This window comes from Typopeltis vanoorti, chromosome 8 (assembly GCF_054136105.1).
Source record: "Typopeltis vanoorti isolate ZY-2024b chromosome 8, IOZ_Tvanoo_1.0, whole genome shotgun sequence".
NCBI lineage: Eukaryota > Metazoa > Arthropoda > Arachnida > Uropygi > Thelyphonidae > Typopeltis > Typopeltis vanoorti.
This window is the reverse complement of record NC_143556.1, coordinates 112,402,105-112,416,086: the sequence shown is the minus strand read 5'-3', so window position 1 is coordinate 112,416,086 and position 13,982 is coordinate 112,402,105. Positions and strand designations below refer to the sequence as shown.

The window sequence follows — 13,982 nt, the reverse complement described above, 5'->3', positions numbered from 1 at the left end:
TTAACTGAATTAAAAATCTTTTCTTAGTCCAAGCAGTCTTACATTTATAGTATTCCTTTCTTCTCTTGTTTATTTGAATGATGCATTGTTATTAGGAATAAATATATGTTCTCATAATCAGTTTTGCAGATTTGTAATTCGAAGGTGCTTGCTGTTTAATTAAGATGCATATGAACGTATTGACATAACCATATACTGTTATTAGTGATTTGAGTTTAATTATGTGTTCGGTAATTCAAACCGTCTCTATGGTTTCACAACTTGTTATTTATGTAATCATTTTCAAAACGAATTTCTCCCACTCACCCACCCACACACGAGTATTCAATTAGTGGTATTTTCTGCAGGTGGGTGTGCGACAAAGAAACTATAACAATTCGCTAAATACTAATTGCACACACCTCGTGCGCTTTATTGAATACCAAATATAGGCAATTTAAATGTGCTTGGTCAATTATCATTAAAATGGCAGACGAAGTGATTTTATCCCAATTCCCTTGTTTGATCAGCATCAGGACATCTAATCTTCCCGTTTTATTTATGGGTCATTAAGGAAAAATTAAACCCTAACAACTATTACTCGAAGTAATTAGTACGTACACTTTTCATCTCCCACATCCGACAACCAGCCGATCCAAATTAAAGCCAGCCTGCTCATAACACACCAAACCGCGAGTGTTGCTGATGTGTGAGGTAATTGAATTCTCCTATGCTGCGGTTTTGTGTAAGGTGTAAACCTGGAAACTTAATTTCCAGTTCATTATCTCTAATTTGTCCATCATCTCCTTTATTCCACTTTGCTTCCACAACCCACCATCCTTAGCTGATTGACTAGTCAAATTAATTCTCTTCCAAGGCAGGCAGTGAACGAGGGCTTACTTACAGCGTTCCTCATGTGCACGTGGAGATTCGCGGCTTTCTTACAATCGCTCTGCTATGGAGTTGTTCGTTTAACGATCGCGATATTTAGCTGATGACTTTAACCGTTCCGAATGCAGTCAGAAGTGGTTTTATTGATTAATAAGGTGCAGCTCCATAAGGAAATGTTTAAGATATTTCATTATTTCTTTTATCCTTAAGCGAATTTAAATGTGAAGCTAATATGGCATTATGTTCATGTTAACATTATAAATTTTTTAAAACTCATTTACGTAAAGATAAAAAGTATTCGTGCGTTAAAGCCAATATATGTCATTGCGCCAATATTAAAATAGTGAAGACTTTATATTATCCCCTTTTATTAATGCTTTGATGAAGAGTTCCATTGATTTAACAGTCCCTCCCCCCTTTAAATAACATTTGGCTAACCTTTATGAAGATGTTCAGCTAAAAGAGAGTTAGCTGATTTCGTATGCTGGGTGGGGAGAAAGAAGTCTGCATTTGTAAATTCGAGTTTTTCATTTTCATCGTGAGAAAAACACATGCGATTAGTTCCTTCTGCTCATATTTTGATTTCGCCAATGAGAGGTGAACTTTCTAAGCCTTTTTTTTAGATCGGTTCCTGAGTTAGTCGATCTGGCAAGGACAAGTAGTGTTTCTATCCCAACAAACTGTTTTTTTTTTTTTCAATCAAAAAGGTTGACCGTAAAACTTGCATTATTTCAGACAATAATATGTAACTGTCACGGACCACCAGGTGACAGCAGATGCCTACCGCACTCTTCCTCCCGAATACCTATTAAAATCACTGATAGCCTGTGGCCAGCTATCTCTATTCTTCAAAAGTTAGAGTTAGAAATAAACGACCTCGCCCTCTCCCCTCCCTTTGAAGAATAAAAGGTGTTAGTATATTTATATATATGTATATAAGTTTCGTTTTGAAAGAGATGCATGTAAAATTTATTGCATGCATCTTAATGTAAACTTTATTATTTACAGGTGTTTTGCGTTCGAATCCAATTTACTGCACAAATAATCTTTTGAACTGTAAACGAAAAGAAAAGGGAAAAATGAAAGAAGCGATAATTTAACTCAGTGAAAGGAACTTAATAAATCCAGAAAACAAAAACGACTACATACGTTGAACGGGCACTAAACAGCGTCTCTCCATGCATACTAGGATTCCGGAATAAAATTACGTATGAAAAATAAAATGAATACTAATCTCTCTCTTTTCGGAACTCTGGGTTAGTTAAATACGAATTTTGTGGAGGAGATTTAAAAGTAATTAACTGAAATTTTTTTTAAATTCATTGAATAAAAAGAAAAGTTTTCCTCAGTCATTGATACGACACCTCTGTTCTATTTTTCGTATAAATAATTCAATTACGACAACATGAGAGAGCAAACACAAAACTGAGTTATTGAAACAGTGGAAACAATGATTAGGTTTGCAACTTTCTGATTTGTTTGTCTTTCTGAAGGCATTCTTGGTTCTTAATTAATGAGTAAAAGCAAAGTCACATTATTGCAGTTAGGTAATTAAAACGAATTAGTTAATTAGATTTAAATTAACTTAAAATTCAGTGCAGAATACTGCAACAGTTAAATAAATAAATTAGATTTGTTAATTAATTAAGTCCTACCTGAAGAATTTTTGGGTGTCACTGCATGTTTTCTACAACCTGTAATTATATTGGAAGCCTAAAAAATCGTTGACTTTGATTCATTCGCTTACAATTTCTTTTTTTTTTCTTTTGTAGAATATATTACCATATTTACCATTACTGCGCAAATGAAAATGTTCGACATATGTTTAATACCAGAATATACTTTTTTTTCCCCGCTAGGTGATAATACTAAAAACCCTTGGTGTACGAGTAGTCCTCGGCCCAAGAAAGATGATATTTTAATTAAATTCCAGCTAACCAACAACATTCATTTTAATCTCTGAAATTATTCTTTGGAATTTGGATATAGTGCATGAATAAGTTTATCTTTCCATGAATAAATTAATGCCAAAACGCCTTTTGTGTTTTTTTACTCAACTATTTCATCATTTTAACTGCTTTATTAGTTTACAAAAAATAATAACTGATTACAGCAACTGAGTTGTGTTATTATTAATATAGATGTTATCAATATTAACCAATACAATCAATAGAGCTAGACGACTTCTTTTACTCTGAAGATGCTTGAAATTTCGATAAAATTAATAACTAACATCGTATTAGCACTGGCGTGTTTCATTTTTTGCAGCTTTCTCTGAATATCTAATTTTAGACCCGTTGGGTACCATCTTGTGTATAACAAAAAAGAAAGAACGAAAAAAAAATAGATATACACAGCACAAATCCCTACACTTTGTTTTGTCTGATATCAGGTCATCGAGCTTCATCAGACACCAAGCTTAAAAAGTTTTTCTTAGAAGTAGATGAAACCGGTACTTTAAGGAGAGGGAAAGGGAAAATCCAGAATTAAATTTAAAATTTTTCCTCCTCCCCTTTCAGTTCCCCATCGGAGTATACGATAAACATATCTAACTGCAGGTCTTCCTTACCGACAAAATCTGTAAATCCCTTATTCGCCTCGTTAGAGCCAATATCTTCTCCTTGTGAGCAAAAGGAGTAACCTAGAGCATCACGGGAAAGGAGTGTATTACGGTCTGTTGTCGGAGTATCGGCTGTTTTGACAGGTCATGTATCACAAGCTGCCGGGTGAGTGTATCAGGTTCCCCATAGCCCCTAGACGTTGGTAATGACCGTGCTTTCAAAGCTGGGCACAGGAGATATAAATGACCCTTTATTCCCAGTTGATCACAAAGGAGAGTGCTGCAGCTTATCACAACTCGCTCTGTTATTCTTTAAAATTTAACAATGGGACACACCATTTATCATCGGGACTTTGTCGTTTATTATGTGCTGCTTGTCGTTGCTATTAATAATAATTTGTATGGCTCGCTACAGTTATTGTGTGCATTACTGCAACAAAACAGATAGCCTTTTAGAAGTGAGACTAAAAGCCAAACTCTGAGACATAATCAAATTATGCATAACGGTTAAACTTTCACTCTTACTATTGATTAAAAGCCAGGCCGTATGTTGCAAGGCTTAATTGTCTTCTTGCTTTAGTTTGAACATGCTTGTCAAATTTTTATGCTCGCCCTCATTGAAGAACGGCTTGTGCATGCCCATCCGAAACAAAAGTTTAGCAGCGGAGATTTCATGATGGTAAAAGGAATTTTCTTTTATGTGAGTGGTGATTAAATGGAAATAAGGGTGATTAATTTTTCAAGTGTTCAACTAGAATGTGTGATGGTTTGAAAAGAAGAAGGAAAAAAGTGAGTGGGACACATCGATCTATTTAATATTCTCTCATCTTTAAGAAACACTGCATTTAGATAAGAACTTAATAAATGATTTATTATCGCAGATAAAAATTATTTCATGAAGAGAAAAATGAACTAAAATAAAGAAATACAGTTTGATAATTTTATATTGAACTACTCGTTAAAAGAAGTTAACCAATAGTGGGGAGGATCTTCGAAATATTGCACTTTCAAGATAATTACTGCGTCACTTGTCATTGTTAATAAATAAAAGAATGTATATTACGACGTATACAATAGGACAGTATGTTAGACTTGGTGCCATCTTTGAACTCCCATCAGACTCGGTACCATCAGAAAAGGAATGTGGGAGAGAACTGAAGAACCTTCACGCGACAGCAATCTCTTCATTGTAAGTCCACACCATTTGAAATAGAAAGTGTTGTCTTTGATGCTAAGGGGTTTAGAAGTTCCAAAGGTTGATCCGGTTCTGTCAAAACGTTGAAATTCATGTACTGTTATAGTCCTAGACCAGATCCAGAATGTAACACCATTATTTAGCCTCCAGCTAAATAATAAGAATGAAGTAAGTTCTTTATAATCCATATTCAACTATTGAAAGAAATGTTATTAGTGAAGCATCGAATTAAACTACATTAATAAAAGCATAACTACAACACCAGAGCACTCACATAGTATTTCTTTAATTTTTAAAGCATTTCCAGTTTTATCCCGTTTTATTCCCAGTTAATGCTAGGTTAAAAACTCACCGTATAATCTGGATAGAAAGCATCACTTTTGAAAGTGGCGGTGAGTATCATATCACTGAGCTACTTGTTCGCCTATTTCTTTGTTGCTGATCCAATGTGGATTGAAACAGAACTTCATTTTATGGGAAGATGAAAATATTATGCCGCATCCATCAGTATCATTATCCCAACGAACAAACAATTTCATGATTTGATTCTGTTAATGAACCATGCACACTTTCTGCGCTCTTTCAGTTAAATCTGAGTTAACATAGAGGAGGTGGAATGATTCTTCTCTTCCCCAAAAAATAAAACATTTTTGGTGAATTAGATCGCGCCAAATTTGCTGCGATTCCTGAGCTTATTATGATTTCAATTCTAAAAGCTAAAAGATGTAATAAAAAGCACTCCGTATTTCCTTTATGAGATATCATTTTTTAAAGTCCATCTATACATTTCTTGATATTGAATTTTATTGTCACACGCTCCCTATATATTTATCGTTAAACAGTTCAACACTGTCTTAAGAATATGACAGCTTTCGTTCCCACTCATATTCTGCATCGCACAAGGATTTATCTGCGCCTGTGCATAATCTGCATTGGCCTGAATAAACTACTTGCCTTCTGACAACTGCTACCTAACCAAACCAGTAGTTGAGCTGTGAAACTGAATGACCAAGGATGATCTTGACAGCCGCTGACTGTTATCTTTTGACGAGCAACACACCCAGTGCAGAAGAGCTGTCAAGAAATAGCAAATATCCTTCAGTTTAACTGAATTCAATACGATCCTTCGAAGCTGTTTTCAGATCTAATACTTGGAAGCTATAGTGATGAATAGTTGTGGAGTCATTTCTAAAAGGTTATTCCTTCCATCGTATTTCAGAAGCTACTGCACTATTGGTTCTGTTGAATATTTGATTAAACAGCACGGTTAACAGACTAAATCATTTCTTTCCTTTTTTTTCTCTCTCACAGTTAAAGTTTAACAATAGCAGGAAGGATTTCCAAAGGTCATGTACTCGATCTGATTTACGAGTACGCTATTCAATATAACTTTATCAGAACTCAATAATGAACTACAAGTAGGTCTTCCTATAATTTGTCCTCAATCTTCAATGTTTAGTTTCTTTGACTTAATATTTTCATCACGAGTGTACACAGAGGAACTCCAGTAATTTCTGTAATTCAAGAAGAAAAAAAAATCAACCTTCTTCTCTAACATATACAGATTTTCGTAAGCATTATTAATTTTTTATGCATAATCTGGAAGGTGGATCTCTCCAGGTAATCCCATAGGTACTCAAGATATCTGAAATTAACTGCGCTACATATTGTAAGCATTACTGTTCTGAAACACTCCATCACTCCCTGGTTAAAAGAAGACCACACAGTGAGTGCTCTTCATCAAATGTCATGCTTAGGATGACTGGATCATTCATCCCTCCCTTAATGAAGGAGAATTTCTTATGCAGAAAGCATTACATATCACCATTGGCCCGGATGTTTTCACGAAATATGACTTCAGGCCTTCACACCATTGAGACCCTCACTCTTTTGCGTCGCATTTTCAGTATGGTAGAGTAAAGCTGAATTTCTGTAATCTATGAATTATCTGTATTTATGAGAGTTTACCTCCCTACAACCACGAATGGATGTAAATCGTTAACATATTATTACCGTATTCCGAACAAATTGTCACAGTTTTATCGTTAGGGTTGTTATTCACGCGTTTCCAGTGTCATAACTCCCCTATAGTGAAGTTTCACAGAAGCTTTCAAAATAGGTTCATATACCACTTTTTAAATTTGTTTAACAAATTCTTTGTATGTGCTCCGAAGAGTGTATAGCTTTACATGTGTTTCTATACTTATTCTAGACAGTAGTGGTGATAACGAATAAATCCCACTATTCAATCTCCCCCCCCCCCGCAAGTTCTTAATATATGTCTCTCTTATTGAACATTTAATGATATCTAGATTCGATTTTCCGGTCTGGTTGACCGAGTGATTAGCGTATCCGATCTCCATCCAAGAGACTGCAGGTTTGACATCCCGTCTAGGCATGGATGTTGGTGGAAACGGATTCTGCAATCCTACCATTTCTTCTAGCAGAAGGCTTCACTCCCAAAATCTTTTGAGGTACGAAGTGACCACTAACGTCAATCGAACTAAGACTTGATATATTAAAGATAGATTTTTTTTTTTCGGTCTGGATTCTTCTTGTAACTTTTTGGAGTGTGCATTTTGGCTCACTATGAAGATCATTGTATAAAACAAATAAAATTCGTTGTTTTTTCTTTTCCTTCATATTTTAAGGCTGTAAAAGTTCTTATAATCTGGCAACTTTTCTCTCCAAGTAATTTAGCATGCAAAAAAAAAGTCTTCCTTTTTGTAATACAAAAATCTTTCAGTTTTTATCATTTAATCCGCTATTGGTCAAATTTATGATCACATAAGATATTTCAAGATTTTATTTAAAAACTATTAACATTATGAACATCAATAGGTTACTTTTTCTGAGAAAAAAAATCCAAGCAATTTTTGATATTTCCTTGTAACTTTCTATCATTTGTAGCTAAGATAAGCCTATTTATTTAAGTAGTATACAAAGTTAAAAGTACATAAAACTGAAATTAAATGATTTATGGTAACATCTGAGATACATTAAATTTTTTTGTTGTTTTTTATCGCATTTTTATTTTTATAAAAATGACACGTAATCAGAAGAGTGACCACATTGTTTGGCAGCAAAAAAAATCTGGATCCGAATCCCATTGAAGGTGAGAGGTGAGGAATATTTTAAAGCATTTCAACTGAAGGAGAATTAACCAGCCTCTCACAGAAAGGAGGGGAGTTTTCAGCCGAAAATTCGGATTGTTTCATCCGCAAAACAGACATACTCACTAGAGAACATACCACTTGACAGACTTAATCGCCAGCAGGATAAATTAAAGTATGTTTATGATAATCCGGGTTACTAGGCATAGGAGGACATCAGGTGTAATATGTTAAAAGCACCAAGATGAAATGTAAAAAAGAAAAAGTTGACACGTTGTGTCAACAATGAAATTAAATCTTGTATATTAAGAAACAGTAGAGAGGACAATAATTATGTAGTGCTTTGGGCTTTCTCGTGAGTGGGTGAGTGTGAATGCATATATATGTGTGTGTGTGTGTGTGTGTGTGTGTGTGTGTGTGTGTGTGTGTGTGTGTGTGTAGCTGTCGTGAGTGGGAATCACATGAAAGTGTGAAAGAGCGTAGGCGCTTTTATTCACTTCCAAGCAATCCAGATTTTCTATTTTTTTTCTCTATAAAATGAGATATACGCTCATTGTTTAAGACGCATTGGGCGAAATGCATAATATTATTTGTTTAATCCTTTCGCAAAGAATTCTATGAGTAGGAGTAAAGTATGTTGAAATTATATATCGCACGTAGCTGGATGCCATTTAATAAAATATGGGGTTTAAAATAAGAAGGTGTCAACACGTTACAAATTTGGTTTCAGTCAGGTGATTTTATTTTTAAAATGATCTGAAGTGATATTAATAATTCCGCCCTGGTTGCATGGAATTTAATTAAATGTGGTATTTGGAATCACTAGAAAAGCTTTTCAAGTCATTTCAATTTTGTTTCAGTTAAGACCACTTGTAGTGGTAAACTTGGACGAAAGAGAACTAAATGTATATCTACGTGTCGTAAATATATAAATGCGTGTTGCTATGTCTTTTGATACTGTCTTCGAATTCTTACGAAAGTACGAAGATTCCTTAAATTTCTTTGAGTCAAATACGTTAGGATAATTCTCTCCAAGACAATGGAAATATCGATCATCAAAAATCCAACCCTGTAAAATTTAAAGCTGTATGTAAACAATTGAGTCTTCTTATTTGATGTGTCTGATCATACGCGTACGCTGCTGTGTACTAACCTTGTTCTTGACTGCTTCATGTACGTTTTTTTTTTCTCGTTATATATATATATATATATATATATATATATATATATCTTTCAAAACCATATAATCAATAATATTTTCCCTCTATAGTTGATTACTGGCGAGACAGTTCCTAACGATAGTACTATGTAGTATTTGGATTGCTACTAAAGTTTGTTGATTCAGTTTAACCGGGCCATTTTAAAGATAAAAATTGGTAATAGAAAATAGATATATGACGCTACACTGTAGTGGCTAGGTTCAGTCGTTGCGATAATATGTAATGTCACGGAAATATGATTTAAACAGACACCAGTTTACAACTGTAAAAAGTTGGAAAAATTCAATCCAGTTAAATCCGAAATACTTTCATGCTATTTCAGTACATCCAATCTAAACACTACTTTTCATGATACTTCAGATGTCTAATAAGAAAGGTGATGATCTCACACGGAGCGAATGAGAAATATTGTCTTCATGATATTTATCCACTATTACTCCAATATTATAAGCAAATTAGCAGGCCCCCTACGTTGACTTTTCAAATGTACGTGAATCCGACCGAAACTTTTTTTTTCCCCCATAAGTTACGCACCGCTATCTTCTTACTGTATCAATCCACATAGATCTTGGTCTTCCTCTGGTTCGTTTCCTTCCATCCTGACAATACAAAAACAAACAACAACAACAAACAAACAAAAAAAAACTTGTTTTTCGGTAAAGCATGACGTTAATAGTTCATAGTTACTTTGCTCATGATTTTAACCAAAATAAATTCCTAGTTATATTATGTGGTTGCCCCACATAATATGAACATTGTTGGAAGTTTCCTCCCTTTGTGCATGTGTGTGCAAAAAAGGAACATTAACAAATATTAGTAAAATGATTCTGTTTTGACGAATACCAATTGTGTGAAGTTTGGAATCTCTCCATGTAATGATTGCATAATTTTTTGAATACATAATTAGCCTTTGTTACGTATGTTAATGATATTAATACCATTAATACTATTACAATTCCTTGACAGATTTAGTGAATTGTAAGGTTGGAGGTCGATTTAGTAGATTGGTTATTGGCTGAATGTTTTATTCGTTCTTGCAGATAAACTTTGTTTCTAGGAAGACAACATGAAGCGAAGGTTGGATAATTGAACGACTCATAATTAGAAGTTTGTTAATGCGTTGTAAGTCAATTGAGGGTGTGCAGGAGTAAAATAGTTGATAAATTATTTAAATTGAGGTTCAAAACTATACGATATTCAAATATAAAAGAAGTATAAATAGGACCTCTTCCACCAACACGGGTGAAATATCAGGATAAGTCCTAAGATTATCATGATTGAAGAGGGCCTCGTCCATGAATTATATGTTTTTTTTTTTTTTGGTTGTTGTTTTGTTTTTGTTTTTAACTTTTATTCCTCACTCCAGTCAAAGCTGGTCATATACGAGTAAAGTCTCGTTAGGATTACATGGTGCAATACCCAGAGAATAAAATAATTCTGTTATGGATATTCATTATAATCATAGGTATGGAAGAAGAGGCTGGTATTACCAGATGGAGAGGGTCTAAATATAGATTGTGTTATACTACTAAATAATCCAGTACAAGCCTGCATGACTGAATAACTGCTATAATAATTTTAAATGAAGATCAGCAATAAAAAGAAAAACAATGAAAATAGGTAGGAACACTGAAAATATTCACGACATCTTGAATCGAGAACTGATATGACAAGTTAACCATTTCAGTTATTTAAGCACAAGTTTAGTGAAGACAGCAATTAAATATGGAAATAGATAACAGAAGCAGCACAGCTCAGAAATGAATAAATATAATAGGAATAAGCGAGAAATTATTTGAACACTGACGTAGCTATATAAAGGACAATGTTCAACGGTTGATCAAAGACTGAAGACCACAGTTGTTTGTTCTGAGAAAAATTAGGAGAGTAATTATATTTTTTAATATGATCAGGAGAATCATATGAAAAATGAGATATCCGGAAGGAACTTGATGTTATTAGCATCCCGGAATGTGTAGGCAGACCTAAACTTAGGTGGAATTATCACTTAAACAGAATGGAAGAGATGATTGGGAAAATAATTTTTTTTTTGTCTTGTCAGGATGGAAGGAAACGAACTAGAGGAAGACCAACTATGTGGATTGACATAGCAAGAAGATAGCGGTGAGTAATTTATGTCCGCGAATTTTATTTTATCATTTATTTACTTTTTTGTTTATTTCTTTCTTTCATAAGTAGTCGTATCGTGGACAATCCGCAGCTATGATGCATGGTTTCAGGATTGTTTGAGCGAAAAATTCCTCAGAGTGAATTTTTAATAGTCTTTTCATTTTTGTAAGATAAATTCATAAACTGAAATCTTGATCGGCGTTGCTTTTTTGTTTTCATCATTAACAAATGATTTTAAGATAATTTTTGTTTATTTTTATACAAGGCAGACGGCTTCGCCAAAATGCTATTTTAGTAGCAGGCATTCATTGAAGATCAAGATCCTACACCTTCATGGAATTCCTTGTCTGCTAATTACCTGGTGAAAGTAAATTTCTAATGCACATTCTGTTACATTCAGGTACTTATATATAGGCTCATTTGCAGATTCTCACAAATAAATGTATATTTATTTGTGAGAATCTACTACTAATACTAATATACGTTTTATTGTCTGCAATATAAATATGTGACTCCAAATCACATAAAACGAAAATATCCGAATATTCGCTTTAAACAGCGCGAGCAAAACCAGAAACGTGAAACAGTAAGCAAACACCCCGCTGAATTTTTTAAAACAACTTTTATCACTTTAGCGGATGCAAAGGGTACAATTCCCGAGGGAATGCTGTTGTCGAATTATTGCTGTTCCAGGAGAATTGGGTCCGTGTGAACGCTTCAGTCTCTCCTGTCATTACTTGAGGCTAAAATGCTTGTCAGCCGTGATTTCAAGATTTGAGCTGTTCGCATTTTCCTCGTGAGTGTGTAGTTTGCCTTTACGACAACGACAGCCAGCAGTCCTGAAATCTAAAGGCCTCTCCATTACGACCTATAAATCCTTGGAGTACGATTCTGATCCCCTTATACTGTTGTCCGCACGTGCTAGTGTCTATGTCATCCTAACGTGAAGCACGTCACGAACGCCCTCTGCGCGTCCTCTACTCAACAGCAATCTGTGAACACAAACTCCTTGCCATATAATGGTGGCGACATTTCAACACTTCCTTCTTTAGTTATATACGTGAGCTGGGTACGAACGGTCTCTTGCTGCCGATATTTTTATTGGGACTTTCCAAATCTGCTGCAAGCTGGTGTTTTATAGTCGACTCTATGAATGTGGGAGGTTGGGAAATTTCATCCGACATTTCACATATCCCGTAAGACAACTTTAGTTGGGTTACGCAGACCTTTTATGTCTGTCCTGATTTGAGCTTCTACTTTCGTTTAATCCTGCAATATGATTGCTGTAAGGTTTACATGTTTCGCCAAACAATTATGGTTCATCCCATCATTAAATCGTAATTGGCCCCACCATAGCCACATTGGTGTTTATATATCTTATATTTGGTATTTTTTACGCTCTTTGATTTTCAAGGTAGAATCATGTCACAATCACATTCTGTGAGAACAGAATGTGATTGTGGCGTGAAAAAAAATACTTCGATATGGACAATTTGACTTCAGATATACTGCTGAGCCAGAAAAATAGGTTACTTGAATGTAGAAACTTAGCTTACCTTAAATGGGAATAAAGAGTCTTGAATTGAATGGTACGGAATCTGTCTAACGGAAAGACACACATGTCGTCATTTGCGAGTCTTTTGGGTAGATATGTAATATTATAGGCGATAATAAATAATCTTAAACATTGTTTTAATACATGCATTTATTTACCCATTTATCCACTACTATTCTTTTGGCTACTGACTTGAGCTAATTACCTTATACTCGTTGATCAGTCAGTGCTGTGAGTGTGTGTGTGTGTGTGATATTTGAATTTTCTTAAAAACTATTTGTTATAGTTTCACTTTCCTTAACCATTATTCTCTTTATGATTTAACTATATAGAAACAGTTCATACTTTTAAAGACGGTGACTTACGCACATCTCCTTCATTACAGGTTTCCTACACTTTCCAGTATTGCTTCAGTTCCATTGGCACTATCAAGTAAAGTATACAAGCGAATTTCCATCATTGGGACTGAACAATATATTCTGCACTGGAAAGTGTAGGGAACTTGTAAGAAGGCTCTGTAAGTTAGTATTTTTAAGATTTTTTTTTTCTTTGAAAAAAACATCTGAAGACATGTGACCTCATTCGCCCAGGATGTAAACAGTTTCTAAAGAAAATTTTAACTGTACACAGTTAAACAGTTAACTCTGTTAACTGTACACATCCTATCATAATAAATTCCGATTCACAGAAGAACTGTGTCGAAATGAATAAACATGTGAATAATAAATTATATGTTTTTCACCGATGTTCAAAATGCTAACTTCTGATGAGTCATTCTGAGTAATGTCAAGAGTGTAGAGTTATGATGGTCATTCTATGTTTAAATTGGTTACTTCATGTTTCAAATAAGTCAACACATGATACTAAAATGAATGAAGCTAGTAAGTATTATAATCCGTATTTTGGGAAATATCTTAATCTTTCTATGATCTCATACCTGTGAGATGACAGAAAAAAATCCGTAGATGTTCAAAAGGCCGATCGAACTGTTTGTGGAAAGAAAAAAAAACCTTTCCATCGCCACGAATCGACTTATTCATCTTCGAAGGTTCATCCCGCACTGGGACGAGAATCGAACCGAGGGTTTTGCAACAGAAGGGCATCGTTTCTAACGACTGAGTTATAGACAGCTGTTATGGGTAACTGTCATTTTGAAGAATTACAAAAAAAAAACAATCATAAAAAGTAGATGCGACTCGTCTTAATCTGTAGTCAACTTCCTTTTAGTCCTCAGTTTTTTTATTTATTTATTAATTTATTTTACCCTCGCTACTTTTCTGCATTTCAGTGCTTCATAGAATCTTTAATCCTCATGAAAGAAAGGAAAGAAATAAATACA

At 34.4% G+C, this 13,982-nt stretch overlaps 1 protein-coding gene across 12 annotated transcripts in view; it reads left to right on the top strand.

Moving 5' to 3' along the window:
• The window catches only part of LOC150104289 (zinc finger protein 703-A-like), a 603,572-nt gene that overhangs the window by 461,324 nt on the left and 128,266 nt on the right, over positions 1-13,982 (top strand). For 2 of the 12 annotated variants that reach the window (XM_090396276.1, XM_090396275.1), the window contains one exon: positions 11,354-11,488. The exons of the other annotated variants lie outside the window; for them this stretch is intronic. The gene's annotated coding sequence lies outside the window, so the exon portion shown is untranslated. The remainder of the gene's footprint in view (positions 1-11,353; positions 11,489-13,982) is intronic. 12 annotated transcript variants of the gene reach the window in all.